Consider the following 15,787-nt stretch of genomic DNA (forward strand, 5'->3'; position numbering starts at 1 on the left):
GCAGGCCCCTAGGCAGGGGGATCCTGAGGGCAGGAGCGCAGATGCTGGAAACCACTTCCCCTCCACTAGGCCAGCTTGAAAGACCTGGCTCTCCAGCAAAGTACCCTCCTCGCAGCCCCCCTCTGCATCCTGGCATGCACAGCGGAGGTCAAAGGTCGAGGGGCTGTGACCCTTGGCACAGCCTCCCTGTGGATTCCTCCCCGAAGCCGCTGGGGGGAGGGGACTGGGCGCAATATCCAGTCACTGCTTTCTCGTTCTCCTGTTGAAAAATTGGTCGGTCCTTCCAGAAATGGGTGTCTATTCCTCCAAGGCTGCACCCCAAGGGGAGTTCAAGCAAGGGGAGGCTTCAGGGGCTCAGAGGCCAGAGCAGGAGGACTGGCCCGAACCAGAGTCTGAGCGCAGAGCAGATCCTGAGGCAGCAACTGGGCCCCAGCAGCTCCCCACCTCCGCGGGGCAGCCAGAGCAGGTCCTGGTGTCCAGTGAGGGGCAGGAGCCCGACGTTAGCCGGGCTTCAGGGCCTTCCTCAGACCCACCCCGCCCGCCGTCTGAGAGAGGGGAATCACCGATCCCGGAAGCCCAGGGGCAGCAGCCATCCCCTGGGAGGCCCCGCTGCCACACTAACTGCCTGGAGCAGCCCCTCGCCCAGGGCTTCCAGAGGATGGGGCTGGCTGTGGGCTGGCACCCCTGGCTCTTCCTGCTGGCGCCCCTGGTGCTGATGGCTGTCCTGGGCACCGGTTTGATGTACCTGCCCAGGGAGACGGAAGAGAACCTGGAGGAGCACTACACCCCTTTGGGCAGCCCAGCCAAGGCCGAGCGGCGCTACGTGCAGGCACATTTCTCCACCAACGGGTCGCACCTGTTCTCCCCGTTGCAGTCCAGCGTGGAGGTCAACTTTGCCTCCATCCTGGTGGTCTCCAACACTGCCAATCTGCTGGATAAGTCACCTTCTAAGAAATTAGTCAACTGGATGAGGAGGTGCAGATGCTGACCGCGCCCCTGGGAGTTGGAACCCAGGTTCTCTACCCTCAGGTGTGTGCCAGGTACCAGAGCACCTGCATGCCTTCCAACCCACTCCTGTTCATCTGGCAGAAGAATAACAACATGGACCTGAGAAGCATCACCTTCCCTATTTACAACACCTCTGCTGCGCCCCTCTACTTGGCCGGCCTCTTGGGAGGAACCGTCCTAGGTCCCGGCTCAGGGACAAGCCGGTTACTCCTGCACAACAAGGCCATGTGGCTGCAGTACTACTTGAGCCATCAAGTGGAATGAAGCTGAAGACCATGGACCCCGAGGACAGCGTGCGCAGCCAGAAGTGGCTGCTCGAGTTCCTGGAACAAATTCATGCCATTGAAAAGCACCTGGCCTTGAAGAACATCCAGGTGCCTGGGGCTGGGTTTAGAGGGAGGAGAAGGTGGGAGGGATAAGAACTGTCCATGGTTTGTCCACGCCTGGCTACTTGGTGGAGGCCTTGACATGGTACCGGGTCTGCTCCACTCTCTTTGAAGCTTAAGCCAGCTTTCTTCAAGGGACACCAAGGGAAGCCGCCAGCCTAGATACTGGGTCACATTCTAGTGGGAAACACTCATTTTATACTCCAGGGGTGGGCGTGTTCAGGGCAGACATTGATCTTCAGGGTTCCTTTTGGTTTTCTAGTCAGAATTCTCTCACTTCACGTCTGCACTGTTTCTGGAGCCCCCAAAAACTTGCTTGGTGTCACTGGAATAAAAAACAAACCTTTAAGCTGAAGTTCCCTGGTGTTTTTGAAAAACACAATTAGCTCAGATTTCTCAAGTATTTTCTAGCATCCTGCCAGGCACCTTAGATGTTGAACAAACGCCTGGTGAGAGACACCTGCTGGGAAAAGGCTTTGGATACCAGGCCTTGCTGAAATTATGCTTTGTATTTAAATAGCAAAAGACAGCAACCTACTCGTCATTCATAAAAAGCCAAAATTTTGACAGTTATCAGTGATTACACAGTTTTGGGAAAATTGAGAATTGGTATACTCAGGAATATTAAACATTGGATTTTTGAAAGAAATCTTAGAAAGCATGCCATGCGTTGGTGGGGAACATTTTTTATTACCTTTATTCTAAAATCATAATTCACACTATTTTAATCTTTTACCGAACTGTAACATGTTTCAATCAGTAAGCTATAATTTTTTGATAGATCTTGTCACTCATACACAAATATTGGAATTGAAAGTTATTTTACCTGACTGTATTTTTACGACAGGTGGTCTACTTCACATCACTCTCTAGGAAACTGGAATTTGAGGCGACTGCTAGGTCAGTGGTCCCTTTGTTTTACACGGCATACCTTCTGATCATATTATTTGCAATCGTATCATGCTACAGGTAAAAAAGAACTTTTATTAGTTTTTAAATTTAAAAATATTTGTTGTAAGATTTTTTTAACGTAACACTTGCCATTCTAACCATTTCAAGTGTACAGTTCACTGGCATCAATCACATCCCCACAGCTGCATACTGTCGTGACTGTTTCCAAATATCTTTTCTAACCCGAAAGAAGAACTCTGTGACCAGTGATCAGTGGCTCCTGCTGCCCTTCTCTCCTCCAGTCCTGATTAACCTTGACTCTATTTTTTCTATGTATTTGCTTTTCTTAGATTTTCATGTCAATGGAATCATACATTTTTTTGTGACTGACTTATTTCACTTATCATAATGCTTCCAGGGTTTGTCCTTGTGCACATGTGACAGCTTCATTCCACTTGATGGCTCTGTGCTCCATTGTATGTGTGCTCCACAATTTGGTTACCCATGGTCTTTTGTGGGCACTTGGAATATTTCCTTCTCATGACAATCATAACACTGCAAGGAACATGCTGTGCTCATGTTAAGAGAATCATTTACAGGTGGAATTGGTGGGTTGCATGAGAATTCCATAGTCAGCTATTTGAAGAACCATCACATTGTTTTCCAGAGTCCACACCATTTTCGATCCCACCAGCAGTAGATAGGGGCTCCAGCTTTTATACACTCTCCCTATAAACCAAAACTCATCCTTTTCCCTTTTATCGATTTTACCTGTCTTCTTAGTTGGTGTCAAGAGGTATCTCATTGTGGTGATGATTCACGTTTATGTAAATATATGATCATGTTGATTGTCTTTTCAATTGTTTATTGGCCTCTTGTATATCCTCTTTGGAGAAATGTCTATCCAAGTCCTTTGCCCTTCTTATAATTGGGTTGTTTGACCTTTTGTTGTTGATTCAAGTTTTTCATTAGCACTTTGCATATTTCAGTTATTAAGCCACTTCTCAGCTATATGACTTGCTGATATTTTCTCCCTCTTTATAGACTGTCTCTTCACTTTCTTGACAATGGCCTGTAACAATTAACATTTTTTTTATTTTTTTATGAAATCCAACATATCTAATTTTTTGGTACTTGTATTTTTGGTATTATATCTAAGTGTACATTGACAAGTCCATGGTCATGCACACTGACCCTGTGTTTCCCTCTACAAATTTTTATGGTTTTAACTGTTTTATTTAGATTATTGATCAATGTCTAATTCAGTTCTGTTTACGGTATTTAGTAAGGTCCCAGCATCATCCTTGTGTATGTGAAGATCCAGTTTTCAAGAACCATTTATTGAAAACACTTTTCCAGTCTGTTAGACTTACTACACTTGTCAATTATCTGGCTATATTTATGGATTATTTCTGGACTCCCAATTCTATACTGTTAGTCTGTATGTTTATTTGCATGCTAGTACCACATTGCATTTGTTGTTTGTTTGTTTGTTTTTTTTTAAAGATTTATTTATTTTATTTATACCAGCACTGGGTACAGTCAGAAGCGCGGGAGGGTAGAGAATTCACCAGAGCCAGATAGGGGAACGGAATGGGCAGACTGACAAAATACACTGCTGAGGGGAGCAGCAGGTGGCACGAGAGTTCTGCGTGCCAAGTGCGACCCTCACCCAGCGGCCAGGGATGGAACTGGCGCTACATAAGCTGCGGGCAGCTTCGCAAGCCAGTGATCAACCGCTGAGCCACCGGGGAGGTCCCCACATTGTTTTAATTACAGTAACTTGTTGTAAGTTTTGAAATCTGGAAATCTCAGTCCAGCAACTTTTTCTTCTTTTTCGAGATTGTTTTGGATATCCTGGGCTCCTTGCAATTTCAAATGAATTTGAGGGTTGTCTCCTCCATTTCTGAAAAAGAAAAAAGGAAATTGCAATTTCAATAGAAATTGAGTTGAATCAGTAGATTGCTGGGTGATTGACATTTTAACAGTATTAATCCTTCACATTAACTAAGGTTGTCTTTCTATTAAATTAGGTTTTCTTTAGTTTCTTTCACCAGTGTTTTATAATTTTCAGTGTACACATCTTTTACCTCCTTGGTCAAATGTATTCTTAAGTATTTTCTTCTTTTAGATACTATTTAAATATAATTGCTTTCTTAATTTCCTTTGCAATTGCTCTTTGCACATAAATAGAAACAGAACTGATGTTTATAAGTTCTTCTTGTATCTTGTAGTTTTGTTGAATTTTTTGTAACTAGTAGTTTTCTTGTGGATGCTTTGGGATTTTCATATCTGTGATTATGTAATCTCTGAAACAGGATACTTATATTTCTTCCTTTCCAGCTTGAATTTTTTTTATTCTATCCCTTGACTAATGGCTCTGGCGAGCAATTCCAGCACAATGCTAAATCTGGTCAGCATCTCTAAGTTTCACTTGTTTGTATTGTATATGCGTTTGTTGGTTGTTTTTTTAGCTTTTCAGCTCCAGAATTTCTGTTTGGTTCCTTTTAAATTTTTCTATGTATATTATTATTTCATTCATATATTGCTTTCCTTGTCAGTGTTCTCCTTGAGTATTCTGAGCATATTTAAGACAGTGTTTCTCATAGGATTTGTCTAGTATGCCTTCCTCCTTTCCACACTGCAAGACTACTTCCTGGGTTGGAGCAGGCACAAAGAGGAAAATAACCAGGAAATTTCTGTTAGCACATGTGCTGAGTATAGTCCTAATACTTGCCTTCCTTGGACTTGAATATATGTAACTGATTTTCCTGCTAGTGCTTTTGTAGATTCTTTTGACATCTCGCCCTCCCTCTCTCTGTTATCAATATGACTATCTTATGTTTGTTTAGCTCAGGGATTCAACACATTTGAGCATTCCATATTTTTTTTTGGCTTGGAATGAAATCATGTGGACAATAGTAAGACCTTCCCAAGAGAGTATGGCCAAACTGAACACCATTCTATGGCAAGTAGTGGTATATTGAGTTTGTAGTCTATTTCAAATTTGGCATTTTAGAAATGACAAAACTTATTATGCCAACTATTAGATCAATTTCTGAGAAAATCTGGAAAATCTTTCTCCTCTCAAATATACTTTAATTGTTCTTGTGTTTAATAGACATCATTATCTTTTAGAAAGATGTGGCCTCCACCCCAAACATACAGTTTTCTAAGTGTAATCATTTCCCATTCAGCCCGATGCTGTCAAGTTATTAGAATGTTCAGAAAATTGGCCATTTTGCTGCCAGGGATGCCTCAATTTGACTGACCATTGGAATCGTGTTTGGAAAATTTCAGATACAATGATTCTGCAGCGTCATTGTAAACCTACTGAGTGAAGATCTGTTGATCCCGGGTCATAGGAAATCTAAAGTTCGATCATTCTCCGATCATTTTGATAAAATGCTTCTATCAAGTTTCTTGTAGGGTTCTAGAATATCTGCATGTGCATTCATCAGTCTCCTACAGTGTCCATTTTCATATCTTTCCTTCACTTATAATTAATAACAGTTGCTTAGAGAACATCAGCACAACTAGTCAAAGTAAAGTCACTGTAGCCAACAATTTACCTTCCTACATCAGTGTCTAAAAATTTTACATAAAAAGGCAGAAAATTGTAAAAGGGATTGAGACTAAACATGTCCTGTGTAGCTCTTACTAATCTTTTTGCATTTGAAGTTTATCTTTGTTATGTTCTTATCTTAAATATTTATAAATATTGTTTTCAAGAAATATTGCAAAAGGAAAACATTCATTATGTTCAAATTTATTGTAACCAAGCGATTTACTTTTTCTCTGAAATTTGTGTGTGTGTGTGTGTGTGTGTGTGTATTTGGGACACTAAATTTAACTCAAGGCAACAGCAGTTTGAGAAAAAGTGAAACACATCAATGGTGCAGAAACCTTTTAATAAAAAGAAAGTTTTGCTATGTGAATATGGTCTGAAAAAGTCTTTTCGTCACATTCTGTTTTGGAATCGGTAGCTCCATTTCCTTTAGTTTTCTCTCCTAATCTTCACACTTAGTTTCTTTTTCCTATAGATGTCCAGAGAGACTTTTATCAATCATTTGTTTTAAAACTCTTCACATAAAATTAAAATATAAAACCACAGGTGGCTGTCAATATTTTAAAATGTAATGTAGTTATTGTGGAGGCAAAGTACTGCATACATGCTTTCAAATGCTCTCTCTATATTCACATTTCTGGTGCAGAAAAGTCTTGTGTTGATGCAAAAACAGTACATTTCAAAACATTTTTTTTTTTGCAATTTATAGCAACTTTTCTGAACCCACTTCATCAATAAAGGAGAATCTTAAAACTGTTTTAGCAGGATGCTTTCATGCATTTTATTAACCACATACTATCTCTGTTGTACAGGAACCCTTTAGGTTGGCATTAATAGCTAGTTGGGATCAGGAAATGAGTGCAAAGATAATTGGATGTGGGTACTTTCTCAACTACAGCTGCCTGCCCTTTAGTGTTGTGTTCGATTCACACACAACTCCTTGAACACTAGAGTGGAATTAACCATCTGCTGAGCTCCAGTACATGTATGTGGTTCTGAAACACCATCAGGGAATTAGTGCTTGGCCAGCTGCATAAGAAGATAGTTAAGTTAAAGCACAAAATGCCAACTTTTATTTTCCCTCTTTGAATTGGTATAGTGGGTCTGGGATAGTGCATGGGAATTAAAAGTCTCCAGGAGATAGGTGTAGAATGATTGCAGGAGAGATTTCAGAACAGGTCCAAATCAAGAATGTCATGAATTGATGGAATTTGAGTATGGAAGCTGCTTCTAAAAATTCATCATTTTCCCTCCCTATTTACAGGTTTAGCTGTATACGAAACAAAATGTTTATTGCAGTCGTTGGAGTGATTTCTGTTGCCTTGGCAGTGGTGAGTGGCTTTGGCCTCATGCTGTACATGGGGGTGCCATTTGTGACAATAGTTGCAAATGCACCATTTCTAATACTAGGTGAGTAAAGCAAATGTGAGGCTACACTATGTGTGTGTTTGGGAGAAAGTAGATAACAGAAAGAGTTTATGATAGATTAAGTAAAAGAACTGTGCTTAGATGACTACAGATCCAAAATAAGGTGTCAGAAATGAAGACAAACATTAAATTGTGTCTTCAGAGCTGGAAAAAATAAGGACCCCAAATGGAAAAGTAAAGAGAATGACATGAGCAGGCAGCTCTCTCTCTCTCTCTCTCACTCTCTCTCTCTCTCTCTCTCTCTCTCTCTCTCTCTCTCACACACACACACACACACACACACACACACACACAACCCTGAAAAGGGAAAATACAATACACTGAAAATGTAAGGGGGAAAATATATGACATCTCAATCAAGGGATGCAAATTAAACCAAAACTTAGATGCCTTGTTTTCTTATTAGAATAATAAAAATTGCGAGACTGAAGCTTTTGGGGTGGTTGTATGTAATGAACACTGTCATCTGCTGCTAGGAGAAGATTATGAATTGGCTCATACTTAGTCCAATTTTTGTATCAAATCAAAAGGCTTACAAGGGGATTCAAGGTGCATGTCTTTCACCTCTCCATTCTACTTCTAGGAATTTGTCCTAATAATTGAAAAAATGCTTCAAAAAGTAGAGTAAGTATGTTCATTTCAGTGTGATTGAGAATTGAAAAAATAATTAAAAGCAATCTACCATATCCACATGAGATTGGTGAATTCAAACCTAGGAAACCTTTATATTCCCACCAAGAAAGTACTAGGGTTCTTTTTCTCCTTATCCTAACCAACCTCTGTGGTTTCTGTTAGATACACATGTAGACCATTCTCACTGGAGTGAGGTGGTACATCCCTCTGCTTTTGATTTGCCTTTCCATGATGATACGTGATGTTGAACATTTTCTTCATGTGCCTGCTGGCCATCTGTGTGTTGTCTTTGGAGAAGTGTCTATTTATCTCTCCTGTGCATTTTCGATTGGCTTGTTTTCATTTGGTTGAGTTGTCTGAGTCCTTTGTAGATCTTAGATATTAGCTACTTGGCAGGTGTGTGATGTGCAAATGTATTCTCCCATTCAGTAGGGTGTCATTTCATTTTGATGAGACTTCCTTTCGCTGGGCAGAAGCCTTTTAGCTTGTGTAGTATCATTTGTTTATTTTTGCTTTTGTCTTCTTGAAGTTGGAGTCAAATCCCCAAAGACAGCCATGAAGCCAATATTATGGCGTATTTTGCCTGGTTCCTTTTATGTATTATATGACTGCAGATCTTACATCCAAACCTTTAATCCACTTTGAGTTATTTTTTGTGTATGGTAGGAGAGAGTGGTCTAGTTCTTTTTTCTACTTGTGGCTACCCAGTTTTGCAGTACCGTTTGTTGAAGAGAACTTCGTTTTTCCATTGTGTACTCTTGACTCCTGTTTTGTACATAAACTGTCCATAAAATTATGGGTTTATTTCTCGGCTGTCATTTCTATACCATTGGTCTGTGTGTCTGTTTTAATTCCAATACGTTTTTTGGTCAATATTGCTTTGACTATTGGGGGTTTTTTCTGGCTCTATATAAATTTCAATTAAATTTGCTCTATTTCTTTGAAAAATTCCACTAGAACTTTGATAGGAATTACATTTCATCTCTATCTGTCTTACTTTGGAAAAGGTGTACACGTTAACAATATTAATTCTTCCAATCCATGAGTGGGGAATATCTTTCTATTTTCTTGCATTGTCTTCTATTACTTTTAGCAATACCTTATCATTTTCATTGAATCGATCATTCACCTCTTTATTTTTTTTTACTTTTATTTCTTATTTTTTTAATTTTTTACATCATTGTTCATTTTTGAACAATGTTTCCTTCCCCCCATCCCCTCATGTGTAGTCCCCATAGAGTTTCCTTCCCCAATGCACCCGTGCACCATCACCTCAGTCCCCAGTGCTCCTCCCTCCCTCTGATCCCTCTCCTTCCTCCTCCCCTGCAGGATGTCTCTGATTTATAATTTTGTCTTTGTTTTGTTGTGTTTTGTGCTGTTATTATTTTTTTACGCTGATGTCTTTTTTGGTTCCCCTATATTCCTGCTTTAAGTGAAACCATCCGATATTTTTCTTTTTCCTTCTGGCTCATTTCACTGAGAAAAATCCTTCTAGATCCATCCATGTTGCTACAAATGGCATGAGTTTATCTTTTTTTGATTGCTGAATAATATTCCATTGTGTATATGTGCCACCTCTTCTTAGATCATTCACCTCTTTTGTTAGGCTTATTTCTAGGTATTTAATACTTTTCGATGTTATTGTAAATGAGATTGTTTTCCTGAGGGCTTTCTCTTCTAGTTCATTATTTGCATATAGGAATTCAACAGAATTTTGCATGTTGCTTTTGCAGTCTCTCACTTCACTGATTGTTCGAATATTTTGTAAAATGTAGTGTTTAGGTTTTTCTATATGTATTATCATGTCATCTATAAATAGTGAGAGTTTGACTTCTTTGTTTCAAGTTTGGGTTCCTTTTGTATCCCTCTCTTGCCTAATAGCTTTAGTACCTCCAATACTCTGTTGAACATAGGTGGTGATAGTGCACATCATTGTTGTGTATCTGAAATCTTGTCCTATTCTCTCCCTGAGTATGTTACCTGTGGGTGTGGTATAGATGCCTTTTATCTGTGGAGATATGTTCCTTCTACCCCCTTATACTAAGAGTTTTTTCTTACTGAGTCTAGCTAGAAGTTTTCTATCTTATTTTTCCCTAATTTCCAGCTACTCATTTCATTGGTTTTTTAAATTAAAAGACATTTTTTAACATTTATTTATTTATGCATACAAGGTGGGGAGTACAGGTCAGAGGTATGAGGGAATGAGTGGATTCACCAGAGACAGAGCAGGGAACAGAACAGGCAGACTGACGAAAATACACTGCTGAGGGGAACAGCGGGCAAGTCAGGAGATATCTGCTGCAAAATGTGCGCAGCTCCCTGGTCAAGGATCGAACCCGTGGCCCAGTGGCTGCAGATAACTTCATAGGATGTGTCTTACCCTTGCACCACCTGGGAGGCCCTCAATGACTTTTTTAAACTGTCATTTTAAATTCTATGTCATTTATTTCCACTGTGATTTTTATTATTTCCTTCCTTCAACTAGCTTTTTTGCTAATTCTTTCAGGTAATGTTAGCATATTTATTTGAGTTCTTTCTTATTTCTTGATGTGTGCCTGTGTTGCCGTGTACTTCCCTTTTGGAACTGTTCCTGCTCCTGGCCAGAGGTTCTGATAGGTTGTATCTTCATTTTCCATTGTCTCCAGGTGTTTTTTAAATTTCTTCTTTGATTTCCTCATTAACCCAATAGTCATGAGTGTGGTGCTTTATAGTCACCACCTACTCAGGGTTTTTCCCACCTTGCTTTTGTGCTTGATTTCTATTTGATACCATTGTAATTGGAAAAGGTGCCTGACAATGATTTCAAACTTCATGGATTTATTCCCACTTGTTTTATGATCCAACATGTGATCCACTCTGGAAAATGTTCCATGTGACCTTCGGAAGAAAGTGTGCTCAGCGTTTGGGGAGTGTAGTTCTCCATAAATGTCTGGTGGGCTCAAGCGGTCTATTGCTCACTTAAGGCGATTGTTTTCTTGTTGATTTTCCCTCTGGTTGATCTGTCTTTGATGTAAGTGGGGTGTCAAAGTCTTCTACCATCATTGTGTTGTGGCCAATGTCTGTTTTTAGGTTTGTCAAATAGTTGTCTTATATATTTGGGTGCACCTTTGTTTGCTGCATGTATACTGATGGTATATTGATCCTTTCCTGATGTGTTGCTCCATTAATCACTATGCAATGACCATTCTGCCTCTTGTTCCCCTTTTTAACTGCAAGGTTTTTCTTTGTCTGATGAAGTATGTCTGTCTCTGCCTTTTTGAGGGTCCCATTCACTAGTAGGATTTTTTTTCCCAGCCATTTATTTGCTTTGAATCTGTTCATCTTCTGAACTCACATAGGTCTCCTGGAGACAACAAGAAGTTGAATTTGTTTTCAGATCCAAGCATCCTTTCTGTGCCTTTTGCTTGGCAAATTCATTCCATTCACACTTAAAGTGATTATTGATATAAAGGTATTAGCTATTGTATTTTTGTCTTTAGTTTTCTGTTCTATAATTTAGTTTCTTGTGACTTTTCTCATGGAAAATTCAGATAGGAGTTCTCTTTTCAATATTTCTTGAGGAGGAAGTCTAGTGATAGCAAACTCCTGCTTTCATTTGTCTGGGAAGTCCTTATTTTCTCCCTCACATCTGAACGAAAGTCTTGCAGGATATGTATTCTTGGCTGGCAGTTTTGATCTTGGAGTGTTTCGAATACATTATTCCATTCTCTCCTCACTTGTTGAATTTCCTCAGAGAATTCAGACGTAAGCCTGAAGAGGGTACTTTTATAGGTTATCTGCTTTTTTCTGCCTGACTGCCTTCTTCGTTCTGTCTTTGCCTTGAACTCTTTCTAGTTTCCTTACTGCGCATTTTGACATAGGTCAACTTCAGCAGGGGACCTACCTTGGTGGATTTGCTTCCAGGCCCTGAGGTCTGCCAAGGGCTACTTCCAGGACTGCCTCCCGCCTCCCCCCCCCACTAGAGATCACTGATGTCTGCACCAATGCCTGCTGTGGCTGGTCTGCTTCCAGTCCTGCCCTGGCTCACTGGGAACTGCCAAGGCCTGCTGTCAATGGTCCTGCTTCCATGAGCCACTGCTGAGCTCACAGATCTGAACCACTCTCTGGGGGCCTGGGTGGTGGGTCTGCTTCAGGACCCAGTCTGGAGGCTTGCTGAGGTCATCCAAATGTTTCTTTGTAAGCGCATTGCCAGTTCTGCCAGGCCCACTGGGGCTCACCTCACTGCCTAGGCAGGCTACCTGCTTGGCCTGTTCCACTGCTGGCTGGGGTCTCCCTCCTCTGGATGGGCACTTAACTTGTACTGTAATTGTCTGTTTTTCCTTCAGGAGTCATTGGCTTTGTTCTGTTGCAATCTAGTTTGAACACATGGAGAGGGTGAGCCCAGCATCTTTACTGTGCTGCCATTTTGCCCCTTTGGCATTATTTTTTAAGTGAACTTTCTATGCCTTTATTTTTGTTACTTCTAGGACCCATATGAGATGGATGTGATTTCTCTCTGTTTTCCCAAAAGGAAAACATGATATCCTTTTTCAAATTCCTTTTTTCCTGCATTGTTATATTGTGTGTTTGCCAATATGGTGTTTCTTGAGCTCACCGATTATTTCCATTGCTTCTGTTTGCCTGCTACTGAGGCCCTCAATGAATGTTTTTCATTCAGTTATAGTGTTTCAGACTTCTGTGATTTCTAACTGTAGCCACCTCATATTGCTTTGTTTGTATTCTCTTGTTGGCTCATGTCCTCTGTTATTGGAGTTCCATGGCTTTGTTAGAACTGTTGCCCTAAATCTATGTCAGTCATGTGTTGCCGTTTTGCTTGAATGGGGCTCCCATCTTTCATTTTCCCCTCCAACATTTGTGATCTGTTTGTCTGTCCCCTCATTTTTAATCTTGATGGGTTGTAGTGGGGATAGACTTTCAAATCGTTGTCTATTCCCCTGTTGAAGTAACAAGAGAACTGGTACTTATGAGGGGCAGAAGGTACAGTGAGTGCCAGGGCAGTGGGGCACCAAAGAATCACCCCAATGAATGCCAGGAATTCAAGCTTCCTACTGTGCTGTGGATACCAGAGGTGGTACTGCAAAGTGCTCCCCACTTCTTTGCCCACTTCTCAGCCTTAATGTCCTTCATGGCTTCATGCTCACGCTAAGCTGTTCTTGAATGCTTGAGCGTGAGCTTGAGCACTGGGCTCAGATTGCAGCTGACATGGACTCACAGGCAGGGAGTTCTCTTCTCTTTTGACACTCAAAGCCTTATCCTGGGGTGTGAGTGCCTGTCATTAGCAGGCACTGACCTCTAGTTTACCAGGATTCCTTTGTTGTTTTGGATTTAGCCACATGTTAGGGTGGCAATTTCTCTGAATATCCCAGTCTCGAGTAGTAGCCTTTTCTATGGGAAGACACAGGTGACCTGACTCAGCTCTCCCTGTTGAGAGGTCAGGATCCAGCTGTTCTATACTGTGAGACTCCACTCAAGCCAGTAATGCTCATGCTGAACTACCACCCCAAAGCTTTCCAGTTCCTGGTTGTCAACTTGCTGACTCCCTTATTCAGTGCATTGCCAGGTCTCAGGAGTCCCTGGTATTGCTGTGTGTCAAACCCACAACTGTAGGGGTTTCCTTTGTTTAAGATTTATTTATTTATGCATACAAGAGCTGGAGTACAGGCCGGAGGAGAGGGGGCATGAGAGGATTCTCACTGACTGAAATACACAAGCAGACTGACTGAAATACACTGCTGAGGGGAGCAGCGGGCGAGTCAGGGGAAGTCTGATTGCCATGTGGGTTGCTCCTTGGCCAGCCAGGGCATCGAACTCGTGCTGCAGAGTCTGCGGATTGCTTCACAGGCTGTGTCTCAACCCCTTGCGCCACCAGGGAGGCCCAAATGTAGGGGTTGTTGCATAGCATGTGCCCACCCGCCACGAGTTGTGCTGCCCCAATCTCACTACACAGAGTTTGCTTCATGTTTTCCCTCCCTTGGGCCTGCTGCTCCTCAGATATGCTGTGGAGGTCTGTTTTTCCTTCAGGGGTTTTGGGCTTTGCTCTATTGCAATCTAGTTGTGGGTATCTGGAGAAGGTGAGGCCATCTTGCTAGATTCAGCTAGGGAAGTTCGGATGACATAATCTGGATTTCAAAAACAGACTAGCAGGAAAACTAGTGTGAGTGTGCCTGTCAATGACACCGTGCCTCTCAAGTCATACCGCAAAGATAGATTGATGCTGTTGGTGGTCAGATAGGTTCAGTAACAGAATGTTGGCTGAAAGTGTTTATGCATTTCTGTGAAATGGCTTATGAGAGAAAATGGTCTCTGAAGTAATCTAGTGGAATCAGAAACGGATTGCTAATCCTGCTTGAACTAACACGCATCCACCAGGTTTCCTGATCTCAACACCGAGGTACCATAATTGGAGAGATGGAGTATACTGCGCTGTGCGTAAATAATAGGAATCCGTGCAAAGCATAAGCTTATTACAGAGGGAGGAGTATGCTCTGTTGTGGACTCAGAGACAACCAAGGAGAGTGTTACCTAAGCACAGATTCTGTGAGATTAATAAAACCTGAAGGACCAAAGAATAAGACCTTAAGGGACAAAGGATCATTTCACTTAGATGTGGAATATAGGGAAACTAGACAAAGGGTCAGACAAAGACAAACTTTCAAAGCAACTCTTGAAAGCTGTCCTAGAGCTGAGACAGCCAGGAAGCAGGGGGAGGAGGGGGGGTGGTAAGAGGGACCGGAGGAGAGCACAAGGACGCTGGTGGAGGACCAAAGGTGCGCTGGTGCTGGGAGAGCGAAGGTGGCCATACCTGAGGGGAGAAATCCTAGACTGTCAAAAACTCAACAAGGATGTAAAACAATGTTGCTTCATTCAAAAGAGAAAAAGGGGGAAACCTTTTGAATTATGCTATTTACACTTTTATGGATATGAATGTGCATTAAGATTTTTTTTTTACAGGTGTTGGCGTTGATGACATGTTTATCATGATTTCTGCCTGGCAGAAGACCAACATCATGGACAGCGTACAACAGCGAATGTCTGACGTCTACTCCCACGTGGTGGTGCCCATCACCATCACCACTCTCACAAATGTCCTGGCCTTCTTTACAGGGGTAACAACCTCCTTTAAGTCCGTGCAGTACTTTTGCATTTACACGAGAACAACCTTGCTCTTCTGTTATTTTTATAACATCACCTGTTTTGGCGCCTCTATGGCCCTAGATGGTAAGAGAGAAGCGGCCTGTCAGCGCAGGCTGCAAAGGTCAGAGGGTAATCCGGACCAAAATTTTTCCTCGCTGATAATGTGCTGCTGCCTCCCATTTTGTTCTCTTCGAACTGATGAAGAATCGAGCATCCATTCAATGGACTTGTTCTTTAGAGATTATTTTGGCCCCTTTCTCACAAACACTAAGTCCAAATTTGTGATAGTGGTTTTATACCTTCTGTACATCGCATTCAGTATATATGGCTGTTTCCAAGTGCAGGAAGGTTTAGACCTTTGGCATCTGGCAAGTGATTCCTATATCACACCCTATTTTAACATCCATGAAGAGCATTTTTCAGATTATGGTCCCATAGTGATGGTTATCATGACTGAAACAGTTGACTACTGGGATAAAAACACAAGGCAAACATTGGGGAAATGTCTGATCGCTTTTGAAAACAGTGATTATGTCGTTGAAAATCTAACACAGTTTTGGTTACAAGCATATATACAGTATATGGAAGCCAACAACTTAGCTGTAAATGACAGAGATAGTTTTATAAACAACATTCCTGTTTTTTTAGTGAGTTTCCAATTTTTACATATGATATTAATATTTCATCATCACATGAGATTACTTCTTCCTGGGCCTTCATTCAGACCACGGGTGTTTCT

General features: G+C 41.5%; 1 pseudogene across 1 annotated transcript; it reads left to right on the forward strand.

The window, feature by feature from the left end:
- The first annotated feature begins 1,101 nt into the window (after positions 1–1,101).
- On the forward strand, positions 1,102–15,781 carry LOC311188100 (patched domain-containing protein 3-like; annotated as a pseudogene). The gene is made up of 4 exons: positions 1,102–1,263; positions 2,242–2,363; positions 7,118–7,263; positions 14,866–15,781. The product of its transcript is annotated as a patched domain-containing protein 3-like (transcript).
- The last annotated feature ends 6 nt before the right edge of the window (positions 15,782–15,787 follow it).

This window comes from Talpa europaea (genome assembly GCF_964194135.1).
Source record: "Talpa europaea genome assembly, contig: HAP1_SCAFFOLD_207, whole genome shotgun sequence".
In the NCBI taxonomy this organism is placed as follows: domain Eukaryota; kingdom Metazoa; phylum Chordata; class Mammalia; order Eulipotyphla; family Talpidae; genus Talpa; species Talpa europaea.